The 27,185-nt window shown below is 35.6% G+C and overlaps 1 pseudogene across 1 annotated transcript; it reads left to right on the top strand.

Moving 5' to 3' along the window:
- Nucleotides 1–5,596: 5,596 nt before the first annotated feature.
- LOC149211645 (cytidine deaminase 1-like) lies at nt 5,597–26,474 on the top strand (annotated as a pseudogene). Its single transcript, XR_016250719.1, has 4 exons — nt 5,597–6,095; nt 7,092–7,788; nt 25,949–25,985; nt 26,033–26,474. The product of XR_016250719.1 is annotated as a cytidine deaminase 1-like (transcript).
- Nucleotides 26,475–27,185: the final 711 nt, after the last annotated feature.

Below are 27,185 nucleotides of genomic sequence, written 5' to 3'. Positions count from 1 at the left end.
TCTAGTGAACCTAGAATAAGAATATGGAAATCAATCAAATACAATGTTAAATAAATTATTCATTATAAAAAATAAAAGAAATAAAAAAATAAGATAATTAAAATTTGTATTAAAAAATAAATAAATTATTTTGATATGAAATTATATATGATACTAACTTGCTATAACAAAATCCAATTTTATAATTTATCCACTTATTTTATACAATACTTTTGTAAATAAATCATCACACTTATAAAAGAGATTACTCACACAAAAGATTATTCAATATATAATATTAAAATAGTTAATAATACTTTCTTATATATAATTTATTTATTTTTTAAATAATTTATATAAAATATATAAATTTAAAATTAATTATAAAACTAGTTAATAAATAAATTAATTAAAAATATCTTTAAAAACACAAACAAACAAATCTTATTAAAAAAAACTTCATAATAATAATTAAAAACAAAAAAAAAACAAAAAACCACAAGAACATCTGGAATAGATGGATAGAAGAGTTGCAATGATCAAGATAACTCAACCCACGAAGAATAGGAAATGGACAATTGCAAGAGCCATCTTAACATTTCTTGTTTTTTTTTTTTTTTTTTTAAAGTTTACACCTAAAATTATTTATATATATATATATTATTTTAATAATTTTAAAATAAAATTGATATTAATATTTTAATATTTTTTTATTATATTTTAATAATTTTTAATTATTTATTTTATTTTTCTATATATATATATATATTTAAATTAATATTACATTATATATTTACATTATTTATCCAAAAAAAATTGAACTTAAAACAAAATCCTTGCTCCCACAACCATCGCCAATAAAAATTCATCGCACAAACTCTCTACTTTTCCTAATTGTGTCTATAAACAAATTTGTGCCTACGTTTCGTTAGCTTTTAGTTACACATTCTGCCTATCCAAGTTGGCCATCATGAAATGAAATAGCTTATTCCTACCCGTGTCTTTCCCCTATTGAGAGCCTAGCTATGCTTAGGTTTCTGTTGTACAAGCACAAAATCAGTAACATAGATGATCATAGACTTCCTAAGCTAGCTTTAAATTCTAGCCAAAACCCCTAAGGCTCAATCGAGGGTGGCATAAAGACACAAGGGCGTGGTTAAACTATTGGGAGATCAACGAAAATGATGCATTGCAAAACATAAATAACATTAAAGATATTGTTACTTCTAAGTTCAAAGAAAAAATGTGGTGTGAGAAAGACTTAGCGGCTAAAAGAAAATTAAGTTATTATAAGAAGGTCATCAACCCCACCCTAGAAGATCAAAAGTATCTCTCTATTTTAACTAGCTCAAAGAAGAAAATTAATATAGCAAAGATTAGAACGAATTCTCATGAGCTCCATAGTGAAACAGGTCATTGGACAGTTCCTAAAACGCCATGGACGGAAAGGATTTGCCATATATGTGAGAATAGGAACATCGAGGATGAAAACCAGTTCCTCTTAGCGTACCCCGCGTATAACCACATTAGATCTCAGTTTCACAATCTTTGTTACAATACTGACCTTCCTAGCCTTTTACAATGTCAAAATTATAGTGAGCTCGGGAGGCTTCTCTCCAAGCTTTTTGAGCATAGGAATAAAATCTTAAATCAAAATAGATAATTTGTTTATTTAGGTCCGATAGACCATTATTTGGTCTCAGCGGACGTTAACCATCATCATCATCATCATAAAATTTTGATCGGCATGAGGTATATTCCTAATAGCGATGAATATTAAATAAGATTAGAGATATTTTTAACATGTTATGAATATTAAATAAGATTAGGGATATTTTTAACATGTTATTAATATAAAATAAGATTTTTATAAATTATTTTGTTAAACTTTTAATCACGAGTTAATAAGTTTTTAAATATTATTTGTTATTGTATTTTAATCTATAATTTATTTGATTATTTTAAAATGAAAATTATTTATTATAATATATATAAATATTTATCAAATTATTTATATAATAAAACTATTTTTATATAATTAAATTATTTTTTAATTTTTTTATTATAACAGTTGATGATTGTATTGTGATATTTTTTAATTATACTTTTACATTTTTTTAAATGTTTAATTAATATAATTAAAATTATGAATATCAATTTTAAATTGATATTAATTAATTAATTAATTATATTTATAATTATATATATATATATATATATATATATATATATATATTAAGACAAAAAGACTCAAAATCATTAAAAAAGTATTTATTATAATTTCAAAATATCGCATATCACAATATTTCTTCGAAGCATTTAAATTTAGTTTTTTTATATATTGGGAAATTTGATCACAAGTCAATTGTCAAACTAATAGTTGTTATCCACAAATGCAACCTAATTTGTCATTGTTATTCAAGGAAAACAACACCACCTGGAATTGCCCCATTGCTGGTCCATAATAGGCAGGCTTACAATCCTGCCAGATGTCTCTGAGTCTTGAGTTATTAAGTCGTTTCCTTATGTCTAAGGTGGTCCATAAGAGGCAGGCTTACAATCCTACCAGATGTCTAGGTGGTCCATAAGAGGCAGGCTTACAATCCTACCAGATGTCTTTGAGTCTTGAGTTATTAAGTCGTTTCCTTATGTCTAGATGTCTCTGAGTCTTGAGTTATTAAGTCGTTTCCTTATGTCTAAGGTGGTCCATAAGAGGCAGGCTTACAATCCTACCAGATGTCTTTGAGTCTTGAGTTATTAAGTCATTTCCTTATGTCTAAGGAAGACCAGCTCTTAGCCAAACAAAAACAATTTTCAAATTTAATTTTATTTAAAATCAATATTGTAATTGTTTGGTCAACTAATTCTTATAAATAATAATCACAAATATTATACATCTACCCTCATATTTTATAAAAAGAAAACCAAAAGTAAGATAAATAAACATATAAACAAATGAAAAAATGGTACTCAATGAACCATTCAAAGATTTATCCCTCATCAAATTGTAAAATGTATTTTATATTTTAACAATGTTTAATTTTATTATCAATTGATATAAAATTAAATTTTCTACATGCATGACTAGCATGTATTCAAAGATAAGGATCACATGGGTTTGTTATAATAATGGCTTAAAGTTGTCATAACTGAGCAAAAAAAGAAAAAACCTAGCAAGAATGCCTCACGACCTATATAGTTGTAGAAACCATCCACTTTTCCTTCATTCTCTCTTCTTTTTTACCACCTTCCAAACCCCTGGGGCAGGTTAGACAATAGCCAATGCCAATTCCATCAAATTTGGTATAGGGGTGAGCTCCTTTTATGATTATGAGCTCTCTAGTAAATGAGATCTCTTAGCTCTTGGTATCATTTCAGCCTTTGTTGTTACTACTTCAATTACTACAAGATTTGGTGTGACTGACATCTCTATGTTCTAATTAGGATCTATGGTTCATAGAGGGTGCTAAACCTGTGTGGTTGTTTCAATCATTTCCCCATTTTCTTTGTTGGGTGGATCCTTTTTATTTTCCTCTTCTGCATCATCTGAAATAGGGGTCCCATACAGTCAGTTCTTTAATTTAACTCACTACCCTTTCCTCTTATTTGTTGAATTTTTTGCCAATGAATAGTTGTCTTGTAAATGTCCTGATAGGTTACATATACGATATCTGAAAGCCATAATTTTGTAATCAAGACTTTGTATCCATTGGAAATTTCCATTATTCAGCTATATGTGATCTGGCAACCCCTAGCTAAGGTCTATCTCTACACAAATGCGAGCATATGTGAAAATCCCCTTTGTTATTCTTTCACTGTCTATTTTTATAAATAGTCCCAATGCGTTTATGATGTCTTCTAGTGCTTGATGATGCCAAAAGGGAAGTGGTAGGTTTGACATATGAATCTAGATATGCATTTTTGCTACTTCCATGGTTGTTGAGTCAAATTATGGAAACCAGAAGGTAGTGAATAACCCAGCTCTTCCCTAGAACCACTATCCTTCCTCCATAATTTTTTGGTAATCTTCTTTTGAATAGGGGTGTACTATAGAAAAAACCTTTCAAGCATAAGTAGATGTCACACTCTTTGGTCTAGTTTTTGCAAACATGTTGATAAAGGTCTTCAACTTTAGGCCAAAACCATTTAAATATGTAGATTATAGCCTCTTTGTGAAAATATGAGAACATGTTGTTAACCTGTGAGTTCTTGATCTCTAATTGTGGGTATTTCTCCATCTTTTCCACTATGTAAGGCCCATACATAGTCCCTACAAGGGTTGTGACCTTAGTATGTCTTGCTCCTCCTCTAACAACTTCTTTATAAGAGACTGATAGGATTGGTCCTACTCCTCCACATAGTCTCAAGACCAAGAAAGAGTCACAACCTCTACTTATTTTTATTATTTGAGTATCCTCTTGTCTTGTAACAATTTCCCTTCTGAGATGAGCCTTTGCTTTGCTATTGGGAGTCCCTCATGTTGCTGAATCTTGTTTTTGAGGCTCTCTTGACCCAAATAAATATGGATATGCCCGATAGGCTTTTAATGAATATCTAGAAGGCCTTATTTTCCTTTGTGCATGTTGGGGATTGGATCGCCTCTGATCTATGATGGTACCTCTTATCCCTAGTCGATATTTCTTTCGATCCAAGGCCCGCAAGTTGGGGATCGACTCCTCCTTCGTCCCTGAGTCTCCTCCAACTCAATCCTTCATCTTCCTCTCCAAGAGGATTTGATAAGGAGATAGAACTGGATCCAGAAGAAGGAAGAAAAAAAGGCCTAAAATGAGGTAAAAGCACAAATCCAATGTCAAACACTGGTGCACTATCCATAAAACTATGTCGGCCAAGAAGAGGAAAACCTCCCATTATGCAAGAAAGATTTGGATCCATAGAATATATGAAGAGGAACAAACCAAATGTTGAACGCCCTCAATCCATGATCAACTTGTGGAGAAGAAATTACACAACTCAGAAACCAATCGGATCAGTGCACAAAAAGCCATCCTCTAAGTTTCTCCATCGAGTACATAGATATGGGCAGAAGATTGACGAAACTTGGCCAAAACGATAGAGCTTCCCCATGATTTGCCTATAATCTCATTGTATAATGCATGTAGGTATTTCTAATAAGGTAAGGCCTCTAATTCCTCCCCAAAATTGAGGAAACAAAGATCAATATTATAGAAAAACAAAAGTAAAAGAGCATTTTCATACATAAAAAACAAAAAGCATGTCTTAAAAATTTGTTGCTTCAACAGATAAATCAACAATTTCCAATAGAAACAAAAACCAAAACCCTTTTCAACCATCATGAAAAACTCTTATGAATATATTACCATCGCATAAGACCTTCACATCAACTTAAAAAAACCACATTAAAAAACTGCATCTTTCCTCCTCCCCTCGTTTTCTATTTTAACAATATTAAAATAAATATTATTATTGTTACTTCTTCTTTATTTATTTTTCATAAATTTATGTTATCATTATTTTATGACATATCGGACTCTTTGCTCAGCTGTGTTAAAGTAAATATTATTATGTTATTTTTAAAAAAAAATTATATTATCATTATTATATTATATATCCGACTCTTGCTTAGCTGTTAAAAGGCATGAGTCTTGCTTCTCTCCTCATTATAACAGCCAGTCACAAAGAGTGACATCGATTTCCAACAACAATGTTAACTCTGAAAATCTTAAAAAATTCATGCGTTTGCCTTCTCTCGTTCTGATAACAACCCCTCACAAAACGTGACATGGAAATCCCACAAAAATAGCTATGAAAATCACAGTTGCGTTGAAATCCCACTTGAGTTTGGAGGAGGGATTCGAGCACTGCACCAAATCTGGGTTCTATGGTTAGTGTCTCTGCCTAGCCTGCCCCTGCTTCCAAATACGTCTACAGTTTGTAGATTTAAAAACTTCTTTCGATAGAGACCGAGAATCTATATAACGGCTTTAGTTGAAGGAGGCCGATGCGATTCCCATCATGTTCATCCACCCATGAAAGTGGAGCCATAATGCTTTGAATTACGCTGCCCAAGAATTTCGCCGGTCAGAAGAGCAACGGGATCACGCGAACAAATTGGCGCAATTTTTCAGCCCGGCCAGGTAATTTCTAGCAGTTTCTTCTCTCTTTCTTTCGCTGCTGGAAACGATAATTTCAGTAACCTATTTGGGGATTTAAATCTGAGTTGCTAAATTTCTGGAGTTTGGGAATTTCCCTGGTTCTCTGTATCTTTTTTTCCTTATTTTCCTGAAGGATTGAACCGGTGAATATTGTTTTTTCCATATATTTTTGAGCCCCTTTACATTTAGAGTGCACAAAAAGCTATCATTACCTTAATTTAGCCTTCCCACTGCCTAGGCAAGCAAGTAGGGCAAGAGCATGATATCTAGCTCCCAGGCAAGCAAGTAGGGTGCAACCATGATATCGGGTTTTTAATAGCTATAGTTAAGTGGATTTAGGCTTCTGTGATCTATATCTGGTATTAGATAAAAAAAATTCCGGTGAAAATTACATAAAGATCTCATTTGACGTTTCAAACCAATCAGTGTGGTTCATCCTAATTATATTATTATCTTGATAATCCAGAAATTGGTCAAATGTGAAGGTTTTCAATTTAGCAGTTGGAAAAATTTACCTCTCTATTTAACTTGTTGCCATGATCTGATTCTTCTTGTTGTCCTAACCACACCAAAAAAGATTTCTCTGAAAAACTTTGAATCCAAAACCTATGGATTTTAGTTATTCTTCTTTCGGCAAATCTTGTGCAATAAATAAGGTTTGATTTGTTAGAGGGTACCATATTTTCAACTTTGCCTGCTGCATAGTGAGCTGCACTGTGTTTTAGGGTATTTGTGGAAAATTTCACTAGAACTGTTTTATTTCTGGTAATGTTGAATTTAATACTCGTGTGGACATTGAGAGGGCTGTTTTTGTGTTGCTGGGCCCTATTTCAAGGTATGTACTAAGCTTATGTTTCGACTGTTAGTCTGTACGCTGCCCTTGTGAGGTAATGGTTGCATTTCTCGAAGCACCTTTCTGGTTCATTCTCTTTGATAAATTGGCAAGGGCGCAATTTTAATATCAGGCATATATTGTAGGTTCTGCTCAGATCTAAAATTATCCCAACCCTGTGCAAAGGCTGTTGAAACTTTGAGGGTTTGTCAACAATGGGAGGCAGCTCACCTTTTGTGATCGAAGCAGATGAGGTTCAGCGTTTGTGTAAAGAAACAGGTCTGTCGGAAATGCAGTATCTTGCTACATTGGTAAAGCCTACTCAACTTCTTGCCAGGGTTCCCATCTCCAGATTTTGTGTCGGAGCTGTCGGCCTTGGAGCGAGCGGACGCATCTTCAAGGGAGTAAATTTGGAATTTGAAGGTCTTCCTCTGAATCATTCTGTTCATGCCGAGCAGTTTCTGGTAGCCAATGCAGCGCAACACGGGGAGGCCCAGCTTAGATTCATTGCAGTCTCAGCGGCCCCATGTGGGCATTGCAGGCAATTTCTGCAAGAAGTTTGGGGTGTGCCTGAGATTAACATATTGGTTGCTGATCAGCATGCCGAGACCCGGTCTCTATTGTCCAGATGATATGGAGGAAAGCACGCCACCAGTTTTTCAAACTCACTTTAATGGGTTGGCATTCCGGTCTATGAATTCTCCTGAATTGAATCTTAAGTGTAATGATGGAGATGTGAAGGAAGATGCATTGAACTTGTGTACCGGTGATGGAGATGTAAAGGAGGAAGATTTAGATATCCACAACCCTTCAGGCTCTGAAGATTTGCATCAACTCAAGGTAGCAGAATTTTTATTATATGGATGCAGATATTACATAAGAAAATCTCCTTACAGAGATTGACTGTCTACGCATTCACCGGACTTTCTACCGTTCTCAAGGAACAAGTATTACCGGAAGCTCCTGGCAATAGACAGGCTCCGCCTCAGAGATTACAGACAAACTCTCAGACTTTCCTAATGGTTCAGCCACTTTAGGTTCTCACCAGTGCCGAACACACTGATGCGCAGGCTTCCAAACCAGACTCTAAGACTTAGAAAACTCTTCGTGATGCAAGCAGATCAGACACAAATGTCCGCAGATGCAGAGCAGGAAAAGTCTATGACTCTAAACTCTCTCGACCCGAATGAGTCTTACTTCGCAGCTAGCTCTTATTTATAAGCTGGAAGGGAACAAACATTCATGAGTGCGCTATGTACAGACTGATGACTCAAAGACACAAGTACTTAGACAGATCTGAATAGATCGCCGAAAGTAAGATTCGGGCATAGGACACTATCGTCCTATGTTATCTCGTCCCTACTCTTTATCAGAGAGCCTGAGGCATGTGGGGACCGAATCTTAGTACCAAACGTACTATTTACACAGAGGAAATTCATTAGTGAACCCTCGAAAGACTTATCATGTCATAAAAGATTAGATTTTGCAAAATCCATGATTTGTACAAAGTGGAGATTCCAGAGCGAGGGAATCCACGAAAGCTCGTCCGACACCATAGTCGGCCAGAAAGACGTCACTCAATCCATAGTATAGTATTCTATCTGCGGATGTGTATAATGCTGATATCTGAATCTTTCAATCAGAGAATTATTGAAGTATTGTACTCTTATTTCTTTCTCTGATTCCCACATCTGTGAAATATTTTGGTTGGGAGGTTCCAAAAAGTTGATAGGTTGGAAAGGATTTGATGCGATATCAACCTGATGGTGGAAATCTTCATAATTAGTACTATGAGATATCATCCTTGCCTTGTACTGGTTTGTAACAAACCATCTGATGTGACCACAGCGTCTGATTGCTTGTAGAAAAGATAAATCACTGATGTCGGCAACATTTTCAATATCTTTGTATACAATTCCATTCATATGGGCAAACGGTTCACTGAAACCAGGGATTTTAAGCATTTGGAGTGTATAGGGTTTGATGATTAGAGCTGAAAGACCATATATCTGCCACCACTCAATGAACCATTCTGGTGTAGGATCTTCTTGTTCCAAAGCTTCTGCTGTCATGCCTTCAAATAAAAATGAGGACTGTATAGAATAAAATAAATTAGCTGAGCAATTTTGAAGATTCATAGTTGTATAGAAACATTCTTTTGTCTGTCAGGGTCATAATTTTCTCTGTGGAGAGGATTATCAAATCTTCTTAGTGTGATGTGGCAGCTTGTCATCCTTTCATCATCCTCATCATCTCTCTCAAGAGTATAGTGTATGTTGTCAATGTATTCCAAATAGTCCAGAGCATCTACTGCTTCTTGGTTCATTTCGTCTTGCATTGTTTCTGTCCATAGGTAAGGAATATCTTCCCTATGTCTAATTTCTTTGATTGGGTACCAATCTACATCATGGATAAGTACTGGAGTTTCAAGCATATAACTTACCCAACCATTTGGTGTTTCTATTTCAACAGTGCTTTCCCTTCTTCTGATAAAATTGCAATGCAAGCTCAAAATTGAATGTTCTGACAGAAATTCTCTACTCAGCATATCTGCGAAATTGTTCTTATCGCCTTTAACAAATTCAACATCAAAATTGTACTGGCTTAACTGCATGATCCACCTGACCATAGCAGCATCCTCAAAATCACATTTATGAATTGCAAATTTCAATGCCTGGCAGTCTGTCTTAACAGTGAATTTGGTGTAGATAACAAAATCTCTGAATTTTTCTATTCCTAGGCAAACTGCTCTGAGTTCTTTCTTCAAACTTGATCAATTCAATTGATTTTTTGCCCATAATCCAGATGCATATTGGCAAATTTCAATTTCTTTTTTACTGCTGGGATTTTTCTGACATAAAACTGCTCCCCATCCTTCATAACTGGCATCTGTCATGATGATCTTCTCCCATTCTTCTCTGATAGGGGAGAGTGGTTGAATATTTCTGACTTTTTCTTTTATTGCCCTGACTGCTTGTGTGCAATCATTATTCCATGGAATTGGATTCTTTTGAATCCTTTTATTCAATAATTTCCTTTCTTGTGCACAATGCTTCAGAAATTTTGAAATGTAATTCAGGCTTCCCAAAAACCTTTGCAGTTGAGTTTTGTCCTTGATTTCATCAGGGAAATGATCAACAAAATTTAAACTTCTTTGGATTACAGTATAGGATCCGTACTGTATATTATAACCCAAAAAGTCTATCATTGGCCGGAATAATTTCAACTTAGATTCTGATAATACTATGCCCATTTCTTTAACCCTGCGGAGAAAGATTTTCAAATGTTTGATATGGTCAGCAATATTATCAGAATGAATTAGTAAATCATCAATATATTTCTTCAAGAAACTTTCCATTCCTTCGAAAGTTTCATCAATTATTCTCTGGAAAGCCGAAGGAGCATTAATCAGGCCAAATGGCATGATGTTCCATTCATAATGCCCTTCTGGTACAGAGAATGCTGTCTTCCATTTATCATCTTCTTTAATTCCTACTTGCCAGAAACCAGATTTGAGATCAAACTTGGAAAATATCTTGGACTTTGATATCTGAGCAAGTATGGAAGATGGCTTTGGCAAAGGATATGCATCGTAATCCAGAATTTTATTCAGAGGTTTATAATTCACAACTAACCTTGGTTTACCTCTGGCAACTTCAGCATGCTTATTTACATAGAATGCAAAACATGCTATGGGGCTTTTACTTTTCCTGATAAGCCCTTTCTTCAAAAGATATTTAATTTCTTCTCTGCAGAGTTTCATTTGTTCTTCATTCATTGCTACTGCTTTAGATCTTCTTAATTTTCCACTGAAATCCTTCTTGAGAGGAAGTTCTACCTCTTGTTTCTTAATATGCCAAAAGGCATTTGGATCATCTGAACAACATTCTTTAAACTGGGAAGTGAGATTTGCTATCTCAGAAGCATACTTTCCATTATCTAGATGTTCTTCTGTTTTCAATACTTCCCTTTTCACTTCCATTTTTGCCAAAAGATTCTCCATTCTTTCAACTCTCTTAATCCTCATTGGAGAATTAGAATTGATGAATGGGAAAAAGACTTCCTTATTATCAAAATTAATAAAATATCCATACCTCTGGGTTCTTGCATCAAATTTTGCTCCATGCATGCTGAAATTCTGAAAAAATGGTGTCCCAAGGTACATTGCACAATCCAGTCCTGGAACAACAGGACAAACCAGATGAACTCCTATTTTGTCTGTGAGCAGAACATCAATTTCTGCTTCATGTTTTGTGGGAATGTCTCCACTTGCTGTGATCACCCTTGGACATGTTGTTGGCCTTCTGTGATGCATGCCAACTACTGTATCACTTACGATGTTTAATCTGGAACCAGTGTCCATAAGTACCTTCCAAAATTCATACTGGTGTCCAATCTTTACTTTCATTTTTACACAATACATGACATCTCTATTCATGCTATTGCATCCAAAATCTGTTCTTGCTACTTCTTCTTCTTCTTCTTCTTCTTTGTTATGCTGCTGTTGAACTGGCCCCATATGATAGGTCCAATTTTCTGTCTTTCCTGAAATGGGACCTTGTGATGAAGAAGCAGGAGGAGCTTGTGCATTGAGCATCTTTAGGCTTAACTCATTATGGCTTTCAACACACAATCTTCTATTCTCTTTGATTGTTTTCCTCAGTTCTTTTATTGCCTGATGCACTGCAGGTAAAGTCTGTGGCAAGTCTTCTCCAAAATCTTCATTCTTAAATTGTCTGGTTAAGGCTTCAACAGAGAAAAGAGTAGCAGGGGGCACATACCCTTTATTTGGAGAATTCTTTGAAGTAGAGGGTGCTTTCTTCAAATGTTCTGTCAGCAAAGATCTGTACATTTCTTTCATTTGCGGATCTGTAGCAGCCATCATTTGTGCAAAAATGTTCTTACTGATTTCATCATAATCAGTCTTCATCATCCTGACTGCATTGCATGTACAAATATCAGGATCATCACAATCACAATATTTACATTCTGTACAATGGGGATCTTTACAGAATTCTTCATCAGATGATTCATCTGAATCAACAAAATTAAGTTCATTTTCAGATTCTGAATCAGAAGATACCAATTCATCACAGCTACTAGGAAGATCGAATGAATTTATCTTTCCTTTCTTATTTCTATACTGGACTTTCTTTTTAGAAGAGTCTTTCTTTTTATTTGGACAATTTGGAGCTGTGTGACCTTTTTTGTTACAGTTGTAACAAATTATTTCTCTATCCTTAGAAAACATCTTTGTATGCTTGTAAGGTTTTGCTTTGTAATGTTTTCCTTTTGGCTTATCTTGGGAGGTCTGGGTATTCTTCTTGAATTGTCGTTTTCTCCTCTTATGCCCCTCAGAATTTCCAACTTTACCAAGATGCCATTGTTTGCAAAGCTGTTGATATCCATGTGGCTTTTTAGGATTTGTGGCAGCTCTTGCAATCTTCATTTGTGAACATAATTCAACAATGATTGCTTTTACTGCTTGTCTGATTATGCCAAATTTATAGTCTCCAATCTTGCCTGGTAATTTATTTACAATTGCTGAAGAGACCCATTGGGGAAGAGATGCAACAAAAATTTCCTCCCATTTTGGCTCAAGAATGAGATCTGGAGTCAAAGTATGCAATCTATGAAGGAATTCATTAAAATATTCATCAAAATGTTGCATATTATGCAATCTCATGGCCAGCAGAGTGATAGTTGTAATATCATTGGTTATCTGGGGGAATCCAATGAAATTAACTGTGATAGCATAAAGAAGTTTTTCTATCATATTATTGACAGGCAAACTAGTGACAGGATCTATGTGGGTAGATCCATCTTCATTTTCAACAACTGATTGTTCCCATCCTGCAAGGAGATTAGGATCTTTAACTGTCTCAGCTTTTAGCCAAGAATCCAATGTTCCTTCAAATCCTCCTATTATTCTTCTTGTAGCATTGATAGGTCCTATGTCATCTGCAAGATAAGTCCTATAACATACAAGCATGGAATGTAAAACAGACATGATCTCAGCCTCTGTGCAATTATCAATATTCCATGAGTAAGTAGCATTTGCAGACCAATCCTTATGGTATTCAGACTTCATAAGATCTCTTCTGTCAGGAGCAGGATTCCAGGTAGTTTGCCATCTTGACCTGGATGATGTAGCATTGACTTGATTTTCATTATCAAGTTGATCTTGTTCTTGATCTGTCAAAGATAAGTTATTGATACAGGTTTCAAGCTCTTCCATTTGTGGTTCTGCCTCTATTTTGTGAAGAGTCATATCACCAAAGGATGTTTCTGTTTTGTGAAAACTGGTATCAAAACTTTCTTCTTCTTCTCTAGTATAGGAATCTTCATTCACCAGATTAGAAGATTCTGGTTTGCTGGATTCACTAGTCTCTTTAGAGTGTTTTATGACAGGATGTGGACTAAAGAAACTGGGGTTTGCAAACAGAGAATATGGATGAGAAGAGGTGGGTGGTGGAAAGGTTATAGAGTTTGGAGTTTTAATAAGGCTTTCCACAGAAGGAGTAATAGAATATGGGACAGAAATCTTAGGTTCTGAAAATATAGTTGCTGATTTATAGGTTTCAACCTTAGGCTTATTTTTCAAGGATTCTATCCCTTGAGTTACTTCCCAAACTTGTTTCTTTACAATATCAAGGGAATTACTGATCTTTACTATTTCCTTTCCATGAGCATTGGTAGCATCATGGGTCTTCTTATCAATCTGCCCTGTTTGTAAAGATAATCTGTCAAGACTCTTAGCAAGAGCCTTATCATTTTCTGCCAAAGTATTAACACTGTTATTCAAACAGACTGTATTATAGTCTTGTTTTCTCAAGATACTTTCAAGCATAATCTTCATTTCAGAATTGGCAGTTTCAATATTTTCAAACTTAGAACTGACAAATTTCTCTAGACTGGATAGAGCTAAATTTGTCCAATTTGTAGCAGCAACAACATCTCTTGCTACTAGACTAGGATCATCTACATGAGATGGGAGTAATTTATACAATTTCCCATCTTGACTTCTAATCACAAAATTTTTCCAAGGAGGGAACTCTGTGTCTGTTTCTAAAAGATTTCCATCAAGGAGTTCCCACTTGTGTTTATTTGGGATCCCAGTCCGCATCATATTTACTTGGAACTGAGAACATATTTTCCTTAGTAATTTTTCTCCTTCTATTTGAACAGCAATCAGAGATCTTGGAATGTTTGACTTGCTTAACATACTCTGAATCTTTGGCTGAAAAACATGTGCTTTCAAAGGAGGAGGAATTACTACTGGATTTTCTTTCAGTTTTTCTTCTACAAATTTTTCTGGATCCTTGATTTTTTTCTGTTTAGCCTGGTTCCTGAATTGATTCATCAAGGATTGTTCTATGATATTTGCAGAAGGGTAATACCATTCATAGAATGATATCCATTGATTTTCTACCTTCATCCATTCTTTCCATTTTTCAACATTCTGTCTGTTGAAGGCAGGACGATCATTTTTTGGAAGAAGCATTACTTCTTCAAAATACAAGTGTTCTTTTTCATGTGTAAACATATCCCAATTGAACATTTTCTTTTTCCATTGATCATCAGGATCATATGGACTGATTCCTTTAAAGATTTTTAAAAAGGCGATTATCTCTGAATCAGAAGGAATTTCAACATGTCTTGGAATCTTATCAATGGGATTTTTTCTGTATTCAGGAATAGGTGAAGAATCAATATAACCTAAACCGTAAGTAGAAGAACTGGATACAGTATGTACAAGTAGTTCTTCTTGTGGATTAAAAAATACAACCTTTTTGTAATTTTCTTCAGATGAGTCAGATGAAGGAGTAAATCTGATCATATTTATTCTATGCCGATCTGATGACTCACCATGTGGAGTTGGTGGTTCTGAAGAAAATTGACAGAAGGTTTTGGAGCAGTGTGGATGGTCACAGACTGAGCTAAAAGGCTGAGATGAGCTTGGCTGTGAAAACATTCTTCTGATAGAATCATACACTGCTTGGTCTATTACAAACTGTGGGGGTGCAGGAGATTGACCCGGATGTAACTGACTGATTGTAGTAGGAATGGCAGAGATAGAAGTAGAGGGTCCTTCATTGTGAACTCTAGGGAATCTTGTGGTAACTTTCCCATCTATCTCTGTTATTATTGACTGTGCAGCAGCAACAGGTTTCTTCGTAGGCTTTCCCCAATTGGTTACCCAATCATCCGGTGGACATAAATCATTTCTGGAGACATAGACTGGGGCTACTGGATTGCAAGATGAATCATACTGGATAAGAGTAATTCGGCCTTCATCTTTATCAGGAGTATGCAGAACAGCTGGGATTGTTGTGTTATAAAACCTAACACAAGAAATATAAAATATGGCCAAATTTTTTGATTTTGCTTTGAAATTTTGATACCCAGCAGTTTGGATACCTAACGTTAGGCATTGCAGGACATTTGGGTCATCAAGTGCAACAGAGAAATCTGGAAAAACATCATACTGTACTGGGCCTTCAGCAAGGCTTGTTTCAATGCCACCTATCATAGCCTGGGTGAATGTGGTCCATCGATTGTCGAATAGGGCTGAGAACACATAAGCTTTTTGTCCTTTTCTATGTAATGCATTCAGTCCTATCCTCACCATCCCCAGATGGACATACTGGTAACCAGCTTTGAGGGCTGATTTGATATGTTTAGCTTCCAGGAGAGATATAGTTAACATGGCATTCAAAGTTAAATCTGCTTTGATAGATTTTTCTTTGATTTTGATCTGACTCATGGCACGTAAATTAAAAGAAGATAAATTTCTGTATACATCATGTGGAGATACTGGGGGAAGTTTCCAATTAACAGAGGGATCTGTTTCTTCTTGTTCTATGATAGCAGAATTTCCAGAAGAGGATTCAGATCTACATAACCCTTCTAATGCAGATTTTGATTTTTCTTCCTCTTTCATAGTTCTAAAGTGCTTAGATCCAAAAATAGAATCAGAAGATTCAGCTGAAGAATGTCTAGAAGCATCCATTTTAGAATAGAAAAATACCCGTATCAAAAGTCTTGCAGAAAATGATGAGAAGAATTGTGGTCTTCTTTTGAAGGAGAAATGGCGGCAAATTCTCGTCCAACGTCTTCAACGCTCTCCAACGCCAACAGCAGCAACAACGAGCTCGAACGCTATTCAGAACTCAAACGAATTTTTTCACTCAGACTATATCTCACAGCAAAATACTAACTCAAACAATACTTGGCTCTGATACCATCTCTTTCAATAATTGAGGGGCATAAGAGGAGAAAACGACAATTCAAGAAGAATACCCAGACCTCCCAAGATAAGCCAAAAGGAAAACATTACAAAGCAAAACCTTACAAGCATACAAAGATGTTTTCTAAGGATAGAGAAATAATTTGTTACAACTGTAACAAAAAAGGTCACACAGCTCCAAATTGTCCAAATAAAAAGAAAGACTCTTCTAAAAAGAAAGTCCAGTATAGAAATCAGAAAGGAAAGATAAATTCATTCGATCTTCCTAGTAGCTGTGATGAATTGGTATCTTCTGATTCAGATTCTGAATCAGAAGATACCAATTCATCACAGCTACTAGGAAGATCGAATGAATTTATCTTTCCTTTCTTATTTCTATACTGGACTTTCTTTTTAGAAGAGTCTTTCTTTTTATTTGGACAATTTGGAGCTGTGTGACCTTTTTTGTTACAGTTGTAACAAATTATTTCTCTATCCTTAGAAAACATCTTTGTATGCTTGTAAGGTTTTGCTTTGTAATGTTTTCCTTTTGGCTTATCTTGGGAGGTCTGGGTATTCTTCTTGAATTGTCGTTTTCTCCTCTTATGCCCCTCAGAATTTCCAACTTTACCAAGATGCCATTGTTTGCAAAGCTGTTGATATCCATGTGGCTTTTTAGGATTTGTGGCAGCTCTTGCAATCTTCATTTGTGAACATAATTCAACAATGATTGCTTTTACTGCTTGTCTGATTATGCCAAATTTATAGTCTCCAATCTTGCCTGGTAATTTATTTACAATTGCTGAAGAGACCCATTGGGGAAGAGATGCAACAAAAATTTCCTTCCATTTTGGCTCAAGAATGAGATCTGGAGTCAAAGTATGCAATCTATGAAGGAATTCATTAAAATATTCATCAAAATGTTGCATATTATGCAATCTCATGGCCAGCAGAGTGATAGTTGTAATATCATTGGTTATCTGGGGGAATCCAATGAAATTAACTGTGATAGCATAAAGAAGTTTTCCTATCATATTATTGACAGGCAAACTAGTGACAGGATCTATGTGGGTAGATCCATCTTCATTTTCAACAACTGATTGTTCCCATCCTGCAAGGAGATTAGGATCTTTAACTGTCTCAGCTTTTAGCCAAGAATCCAATGTTCCTTCAAATCCTCCTATTATTCTTCTTGTAGCATTGATAGGTCCTATGTCATCTGCAAGATAAGTCCTATAACATACAAGCATGGAATGTAAAACAGACATGATCTCAGCCTCTGTGCAATTATCAATATTCCATGAGTAAGTAGCATTTGCAGACCAATCCTTATGGTATTCAGACTTCATAAGATCTCTTCTGTCAGGAGCAGGATTCCAGGTAGTTTGCCATCTTGACCTGGATGATGTAGCATTGACTTGATTTTCATTATCAAGTTGATCTTGTTCTTGATCTGTCAAAGATAAGTTATTGATACAGGTTTCAAGCTCTTCCATTTGTGGTTCTGCCTCTATTTTGTGAAGAGTCATATCACCAAAGGATGTTTCTGTTTTGTGAAAACTTGTATCAAAACTTTCTTCTTCTTCTCTAGTATAGGAATCTTCATTCACCAGATTAGAAGATTCTGGTTTGCTGGATTCACTAGTCTCTTTAGAGTGTTTTATGACAGGATGTGGACTAAAGAAACTGGGGTTTGCAAACAGAGAATATGGATGAGAAGAGGTGGGTGGTGGAAAGGTTATAGAGTTTGGAGTTTTAATAAGGCTTTCCACAGAAGGAGTAATAGAATATGGGACAGAAGTCTTAGGTTCTGAAAATATAGTTGCTGATTTATAGGTTTCAACCTTAGGCTTCTTTTTCAAGGATTCTATCCCTTGAGTTACTTCCCAAACTTGTTTCTTTACAATATCAAGGGAATTACTGATCTTTACTATTTCCTTTCCATGAGCATTGGTAGCATCATGGGTCTTCTTATCAATCTGCCCTGTTTGTAAAGATAATCTGTCAAGACTCTTAGCAAGAGCCTTATCATTTTCTGCCAAAGTATTAACACTGTTATTCAAACAGACTGTATTATAGTCTTGTTTTCTCAAGATACTTTCAAGCATAATCTTCATTTCAGAATTGGCAGTTTCAATATTTTCAAACTTAGAACTGACAAATTTCTCTAGACTGGATAGAGCTAAATTTGTCCAATTTGTAGCAGCAACAGCATCTCTTGCTACTAGACTAGGATCATCTACATGAGATGGGAGTAATTTATACAATTTCCCATCTTGACTTCTAATCACAAAATTTTTCCAAGGAGGGAACTCTGTGTCTGTTTCTAAAAGATTTCCATCAAGGAGTTCCCACTTGTGTTTATTTGGGATCCCAGTCCGCATCATATTTACTTGGAACTGAGAACATATTTTCCTTAGTAATTTTTCTCCTTCTATTTGAACAACAATCAGAGATCTTGGAATGTTTGACTTGCTTAACATACTCTGAATCTTTGGCTGAAAAACATGTGCTTTCAAAGGAGGAGGAATTACTACTGGATTTTCTTTCAGTTTTTCTTCTACAAATTTTTCTGGATCCTTGATTTTTTTCTGTTTAGCCTGGTTCCTGAATTGCTTCATCAAGGATTTTTCTATGATATTTGCAGAAGGGTAATGCCATTCCTACTACAATCAGTCAGTTACATCCGGGTCAATCTCCTGCACCCCCACAGTTTGTAATAGACCAAGCAGTGTATGATTCTATAAGAAGAATGTTTTCACAGCCAAGCTCATCTCAGCCTTTTAGCTCAGTTTGTGACCATCCACACTGCTCCAAAACCTTCTGTCAATTTTCTTCAGAACCACCAACTCCACATGGTGAGTCATCAGATCGGCATAGAATAAATATGATCAGATTTACTCCTTCATCTGACTCATCTGAAGAAAATTACAAAAAGGTTGTATTTTTTAATCCACAAGAAGAACTACTTGTACATACTGTATCCAGTTCTTCTACTTACGGTTTAGGTTATCTCTTTCAGGACCTTTAACAAGCAAATGAACACAGCAAGATTGCGGAATTTTGAACTGGAATTTTTATTATATGGATGCAGATATTACATAAGAAAATCTCCTTACAGAGATTGACTGTCTACGCATTCACCGGACTTTCTACCGTTCTCAAGGAACAAGTATTACCGGAAGCTCCTGGCAATAGACAGGCTCTGCCTCAGAGATTACAGACAAACTCTCAGACTTTCCTAATGGTTCAGCCACTTTAGGTTCTCACCAGTGCCGAACACACTGATGCGCAGGCTTCCAAACCAGACTCTAAGACTTAGAAAACTCTTCGTGATGCAAGCAGATCAGACACAAATGTCCGCAGATGCAGAGCAGGAAAAGTCTATGACTCTAAACTCTCTCGACCCGAATGAGTCTTACTTCGCAGCTAGCTCTTATTTATAAGCTGGAAGGGAACAAACATTCATGAGTGCGCTATGTACAGACTGATGACTCAAAGACACAAGTACTTAGACAGATCTGAATAGATCGCCGAAAGTAAGATTCGGGCATAGGACACTATCGTCCTATGTTATCTCGTCCCTACTCTTTATCAGAGAGCCTGAGGCATGTGGGGACCGAATCTTAGTACCAAACGTACTATTTACACAGAGGAAATTCATTAGTGAACCCTCGAAAGACTTATCATGTCATAAAAGATTAGATTTTGCAAAATCCATGATTTGTACAAAGTGGAGATTCCAGAGCGAGGGAATCCACGAAAGCTCGTCCGGCACCATAGTCGGCCAGAAAGACGTCACTCAATCCATAGTATAGTATTCTATCTGCGGATGTGTATAATGCTGATATCTGAATCTTTCAATCAGAGAATTATTGAAGTATTGTACTCTTATTTCTTTCTCTGATTCCCACATCTGTGAAATATTTTGGTTGGGAGGTTCCAAAAAGTTGATAGGTTGGAAAGGATTTGATGCGATATCAACCTGATGGTGGAAATCTTCATAATTAGTACTATGAGATATCATCCTTGCCTTGTACTGGTTTGTAACAAACCATCTGATGTGACCACAGCGTCTGATTGCTTGTAGAAAAGATAAATCACTGATGTCGGCAACATTTTCAATATCTTTGTATACAATTCCATTCATATGGGCAAATGGTTCACTGAAACCAGGGATTTTAAGCATTTGGAGTGTATAGGGTTTGATGATTAGAGCTGAAAGACCATATATCTGCCACCACTCAATGAACCATTCTGGTGTAGGATCTTCTTGTTCCAAAGCTTCTGCTGTCATGCCTTCAAATAAAAATGAGGACTGTATAGAATAAAATAAATTAGCTGAGCAATTTTGAAGATTCATAGCTGTATAGAAACATTCTTTTTGTCTGTCAGGGTCATAACTTTCTCTATGGAGAGGATTATCAAATCTTCTCAGTGTGATGTGGCAGCTTGTCATCCTTTCATCATCCTCATCATCTCTCTCAAGAGTATAGTGTATGTTGTCAATGTATTCCAAATAGTCCAGAGCATCTACTGCTTCTTGGTTCATTTCGTCTTGCATTGTTTCTGTCCATAGGTAAGGAATATCTTCCCTATGTCTAATTTCTTTGATTGGGTACCAATCTACATCATGGATAAGTACTGGAGTTTCAAGCATATAACTTACCCAACCATTTGGTGTTTCTATTTCAACAGTGCTTTCCCTTCTCCTGATAAAATTGCAATGAAAGCTCAAAATTGAATGTTCTGACAGAAATTCTCTACTCAGCATATCTGCGAAATTGTTCTTATCGCCTTTAACAAATTCAACATCAAAATTGTACTGGCTTAACTGCATGATCCACCTGACCATAGCAGCATCCTCAAAATCACATTTATGAATTGCAAATTTCAATGCCTGGCAGTCTGTCTTAACAGTGAATTTGGTGTAGATAACAAAATCTCTGAATTTTTCTATTCCTAGGCAAACTGCTCTGAGTTCTTTCTTCAAACTTGACCAATTCAATTGATTTTTTGCCCATAATCCAGATGCATATTGGCAAATTTCAATTTCTTTTTTACTGCTGGGATTTTTCTGACATAAAACTGCTCCCCATCCTTCATAACTGGCATCTGTCATGATGATCTTCTCCCATTCTTCTCTGATAGGGGAGAGTGGTTGAATATTTCTGACTTTTTCTTTTATTGCCCTGACTGCTTGTGTGCAATCATTATTCCATGGAATTGGATTCTTTTGAAGCCTTTTATTCAATAATTTCCTTTCTTGTGCACAATGCTTCAGAAATTTTGAAATGTAATTCAGGCTTCCCAAAAACCTTTGCAGTTGAGTTTTGTCCTTGATTTCATCAGGGAAATGATCAACAAAATTTAAACTTCTTTGGATTACAGTATAGGATCCGTACTGTATATTATAACCCAAAAAGTCTATCATTGGCCGGAATAATTTCAACTTAGATTCTGATAATACTATGCCCATTTCTTTAACCCTGCGGAGAAAGATTTTCAAATGTTTGATATGGTCAGCAATATTATCAGAATGAATTAGTAAATCATCAATATATTTCTTCAAGAAACTTTCCATTCCTTCGAAAGTTTCATCCATTATTCTCTGGAAAGCCGAAGGAGCATTAATCAGGCCAAATGGCATGATGTTCCATTCATAATGCCCTTCTGGTACAGAGAATGCTGTCTTCCATTTATCATCTTCTTTAATTCCTACTTGCCAGAAACCAGATTTGAGATCAAACTTGGAAAATATCTTGGACTTTGATATCTGAGCAAGTATGGAAGATGGCTTTGGCAAAGGATATGCATCGTAATCCAGAATTTTATTCAGAGGTTTATAATTCACAACTAACCTTGGTTTACCTCTGGCAACTTCAGCATGCTTATTTACATAGAATGCAAAACATGCTATGGGGCTTTTACTTTTCCTGATAAGCCCTTTCTTCAAAAGATATTTAATTTCTTCTCTGCAGAGTTTCATTTGTTCTTCATTCATTGCTACTGCTTTAGATCTTCTTAATTTTCCACTGAAATCCTTCTTGAGAGGAAGTTCTACCTCTTGTTTCTTAATATGCCAAAAGGCATTTGGATCATCTGAACAACATTCTTTAAACTGGGAAGTGAGATTTGCTATCTCAGAAGCATACTTTCCATTATCTAGATGTTCTTCTGTTTTCAATACTTCCCTTTTCACTTCCATTTTTGCCAAAAGATTCTCCATTCTTTCAACTCTCTTAATCCTCATTGGAGAATTAGAATTGATGAATGGGAAAAAGACTTCCTTATTATCAAAATTAATAAAATATCCATACCTCTGGGTTCTTGCATCAAATTTTGCTCCATGCATGCTGAAATTCTGAGAAAATGGTGTCCCAAGGTACATTGCACAATCCAGTCCTGGAACAACAGGACAAACCAGATGAACTCCTATTTTGTCTGTGAGCAGAACATCAATTTCTGCTTCATGTTTTGTGGGAATGTCTCCACTTGCTGTGATCACCCTTGGACATGTTGTTGGCCTTCTGTGATGCATGCCAACTACTGTATCACTTACGATGTTTAATCTGGAACCAGTGTCCATAAGTACCTTCCAAAATTCATACTGGTGTCCAATCTTTACTTTCATTTTTACACAATACATGACATCTCTATTCATGCTATTGCATCCAAAATCTGTTCTTGCTACTTCTTCTTCTTCTTCTTCTTCTTTGTTATGCTGCTGTTGAACTGGCCCCATATGATAGGTCCAATTTTCTGTCTTTCCTGAAATGGGACCTTGTGATGAAGAAGCAGGAGGAGCTTGTGCATTGAGCATCTTTAGGCTTGACTCATTATGGCTTTCAACACACAATCTTCTATTCTCTTTGATTGTTTTCCTCAGTTCTTTTATTGCCTGATGCACTGCAGGTAAAGTCTGTGGCAAGTCTTCTCCAAAATCTTCATTCTTAAATTGTCTGGTTAAGGCTTCAACAGAGAAAAGAGTAGCAGGGGGCACATACCCTTTATTTGGAGAATTCTTTGAAGTAGAGGGTGCTTTCTTCAAATGTTCTGTCAGCAAAGATCTGTACATTTCTTTCATTTGCGGATCTGTAGCAGCCATCATTTGTGCAAAAATGTTCTTACTGATTTCATCATAATCAGTCTTCATCATCCTGACTGCATTGCATGTACAAATATCAGGATCATCACAATCACAATATTTACATTCTGTACAATGGGGATCTTTACAGAATTCTTCATCAGATGATTCATCTGAATCAACAAAATTAAGTTCATTTTCAGATTCTGAATCAGAAGATACCAATTCATCACAGCTACTAGGAAGATCGAATGAATTTATCTTTCCTTTCTTATTTCTATACTGGACTTTCTTTTTAGAAGAGTCTTTCTTTTTATTTGGACAATTTGGAGCTGTGTGACCTTTTTTGTTACAGTTGTAACAAATTATTTCTCTATCCTTAGAAAACATCTTTGTATGCTTGTAAGGTTTTGCTTTGTAATGTTTTCCTTTTGGCTTATCTTGGGAGGTCTGGGTATTCTTCTTGAATTGTCGTTTTCTCCTCTTATGCCCCTCAGAATTTCCAACTTTACCAAGATGCCATTGTTTGCAAAGCTGTTGATATCCATGTGGCTTTTTAGGATTTGTGGCAGCTCTTGCAATCTTCATTTGTGAACATAATTCAACAATGATTGCTTTTACTGCTTGTCTGATTATGCCAAATTTATAGTCTCCAATCTTGCCTGGTAATTTATTTACAATTGCTGAAGAGACCCATTGGGGAAGAGATGCAACAAAAATTTCCTTCCATTTTGGCTCAAGAATGAGATCTGGAGTCAAAGTATGCAATCTATGAAGGAATTCATTAAAATATTCATCAAAATGTTGCATATTATGCAATCTCATGGCCAGCAGAGTGATAGTTGTAATATCATTGGTTATCTGGGGGAATCCAATGAAATTAACTGTGATAGCATAAAGAAGTTTTCCTATCATATTATTGACAGGCAAACTAGTGACAGGATCTATGTGGGTAGATCCATCTTCATTTTCAACAACTGATTGTTCCCATCCTGCAAGGAGATTAGGATCTTTAACTGTCTCAGCTTTTAGCCAAGAATCCAATGTTCCTTCAAATCCTCCTATTATTCTTCTTGTAGCATTGATAGGTCCTATGTCATCTGCAAGATAAGTCCTATAACATACAAGCATGGAATGTAAAACAGACATGATCTCAGCCTCTGTGCAATTATCAATATTCCATGAGTAAGTAGCATTTGCAGACCAATCCTTATGGTATTCAGACTTCATAAGATCTCTTCTGTCAGGAGCAGGATTCCAGGTAGTTTGCCATCTTGACCTGGATGATGTAGCATTGACTTGATTTTCATTATCAAGTTGATCTTGTTCTTGATTTGTCAAAGATAAGTTATTGATACAGGTTTCAAGCTCTTCCATTTGTGGTTCTGCCTCTATTTTGTGAAGAGTCATATCACCAAAGGATGTTTCTGTTTTGTGAAAACTTGTATCAAAACTTTCTTCTTCTTCTCTAGTATAGGAATCTTCATTCACCAGATTAGAAGATTCTGGTTTGATGGATTCACTAGTCTCTTTAGAGTGTTTTATGACAGGATGTGGACTAAAGAAACTGGGGTTTGCAAACAGAGAATATGGATGAGAAGAGGTGGGTGGTGGAAAGGTTATAGAGTTTGGAGTTTTAATAAGGCTTTCCACAGAAGGAGTAATAGAATATGGGACAGAAGTCTTAGGTTCTGAAAATATAGTTGCTGATTTATAGGTTTCAAGCTTAGGCTTCTTTTTCAAGGATTCTATCCCTTGAGTTACTTCCCAAACTTGTTTCTTTACAATATCAAGGGAATTACTGATCTTTACTATTTCCTTTCCATGAGCATTGGTAGCATCATGGGTCTTCTTATCAATCTGCCCTGTTTGTAAAGATAATCTGTCAAGACTCTTAGCAAGAGCCTTATCATTTTCTGCCAAAGTATTAACACTGTTATTCAAACAGACTGTATTATAGTCTTGTTTTCTCAAGATACTTTCAAGCATAATCTTCATTTCAGAATTGGCAGTTTCAATATTTTCAAACTTAGAACTGACAAATTTCTCTAGACTGGATAGAGCTAAATTTGTCCAATTTGTAGCAGCAACAGCATCTCTTGCTACTAGACTAGGATCATCTACATGAGATGGGAGTAATTTATACAATTTCCCATCTTGACTTCTAATCAAAAAATTTGGCCATATTTTATATTTCTTGTGTTAGGTTTTATAACACAACAATCCCAGCTGTTCTGCATACTCCTGATAAAGATGAAGGCCGAGTTACTCTTATCCAGTATGATTCATCTTGCAATCCAGTAGCCCCAGTCTATGTCTCCAGAAATGATTTATGTCCACCGGATGATTGGGTAACCAATTGGGGAAAGCCTACGAAGAAACCTGTTGCTGCTGCACAGTCAATAATAACAGAGATAGATGGGAAAGTTACCACAAGATTCCCTAGAGTTCACAATGAAGGACCCTCTACTTCTATCTCTGCCATTCCTACTACAATCAGTCAGTTACATCCGGGTCAATCTCCTGCACCCCCACAGTTTGTAATAGACCAAGCAGTGTATGATTCTATCAGAAGAATGTTTTCACAGCCAAGCTCATCTCAGCCTTTTAGCTCAGTCTGTGACCATCCACACTGCTCCAAAACCTTCTGTCAATTTTCTTCAGAACCACCAACTCCACATGGTGAGTCATCTCTTAAAGCTGCAAACTTGTCACATGCTCCACATAGTAAGTGTCCTTCTGGAATCGCTCTGATGACAACAAAAAGGGACATAGTAAGTGTCCTTCTGGAATCGCTCTGATGACAACAAAAGGGGACATTTGTACAGGATTTTATATTGAGTCTGCAGCATTCAACCCCAGCCTTTCTCCCTTGCAAGCTGGTGTTATTGCATTTCTTTGTCAGGATGGAGGAAACTATGAAGATATTGTTCACGCAGTCCTTGTGGAGAAGGAAGGAGCTGTTGTTCAGCAAGGTGATACCATTAAACTTGCTCTGCAGAAATTTTTTCCCAAATGTTCTTTTCATCCGTTCAACTGTTACAAGGAATGATCTGATCACACTCTTAGTCATTTCCATTTAAGATCAGTCAAAGGTTCTAGGATGATTACATCACAAGATTAGGCAGGGCAACTCAGTTGTTCTGTTCCAATATGTAATTAGTATCTAATATGGCCATATGCGAATTGGAATATACATCTCTCATGTGTCTACGTTACTTTCAGACAATTTTCAGGCAATAATGAACTTATTAGTCAGTCTACTCAGAAAAATCTAGTATAATGCTTACAAGCCCATACGAAGAGAACACATGAGAGCAGGTCTTTTTAAGTCAAATGGGCTCATCATTCTGAGTCATTTTTATTTAAGACCGATCAATGATTCGACAATGGTTTGCCATGCCTTCTGTATTCTGTAGGACATCATAGGATCAGGCATTGCAACTCATTAATATTATTCTATAAATCTTGTGGGACATTTCGTACAATATTGTAATCAGTATTTCATAGGTTTATATACCAATTACATGATAGAGAGTGAATTTTAGCAATAATGAACTTATTAATTACCCTGATCAGAAATGGCTAGTATTTTTATAATTATATAAATTAATCCATTGATAAATTTAGATAGACATTAAACATCATAAACATCAAAATACTTATTTCATAATATTATTATTAATTAAAAATCTTATATATATACATTTAAAAATAAAATAATGTAACATGATTTTTAATGATGGAGAGTCACTCCCAGTGGAGATTGTTTATATGTAAATAAACGTTATAATATCATGATTTATCAATACTCCTGCCTAAAAATGGAGAACTGATATGTATAACACTTATTTTTAATTCATTTTTTAATTAATCAATTAAATTAAAATGACAAAAAAAAACCAGTTCTAAAATAAATTATTA

This window comes from Pinus tabuliformis, chromosome 1_1, assembly GCF_031772625.1.
Source record: "Pinus tabuliformis cultivar Carrire ecotype Pingquan chromosome 1_1, CPIR1, whole genome shotgun sequence".
In the NCBI taxonomy this organism is placed as follows: domain Eukaryota; kingdom Viridiplantae; phylum Streptophyta; class Pinopsida; order Pinales; family Pinaceae; genus Pinus; species Pinus tabuliformis.
The sequence above is the reverse complement of the archived record's forward strand: the minus strand, read 5'-3'. Positions and strand labels throughout refer to the sequence as shown.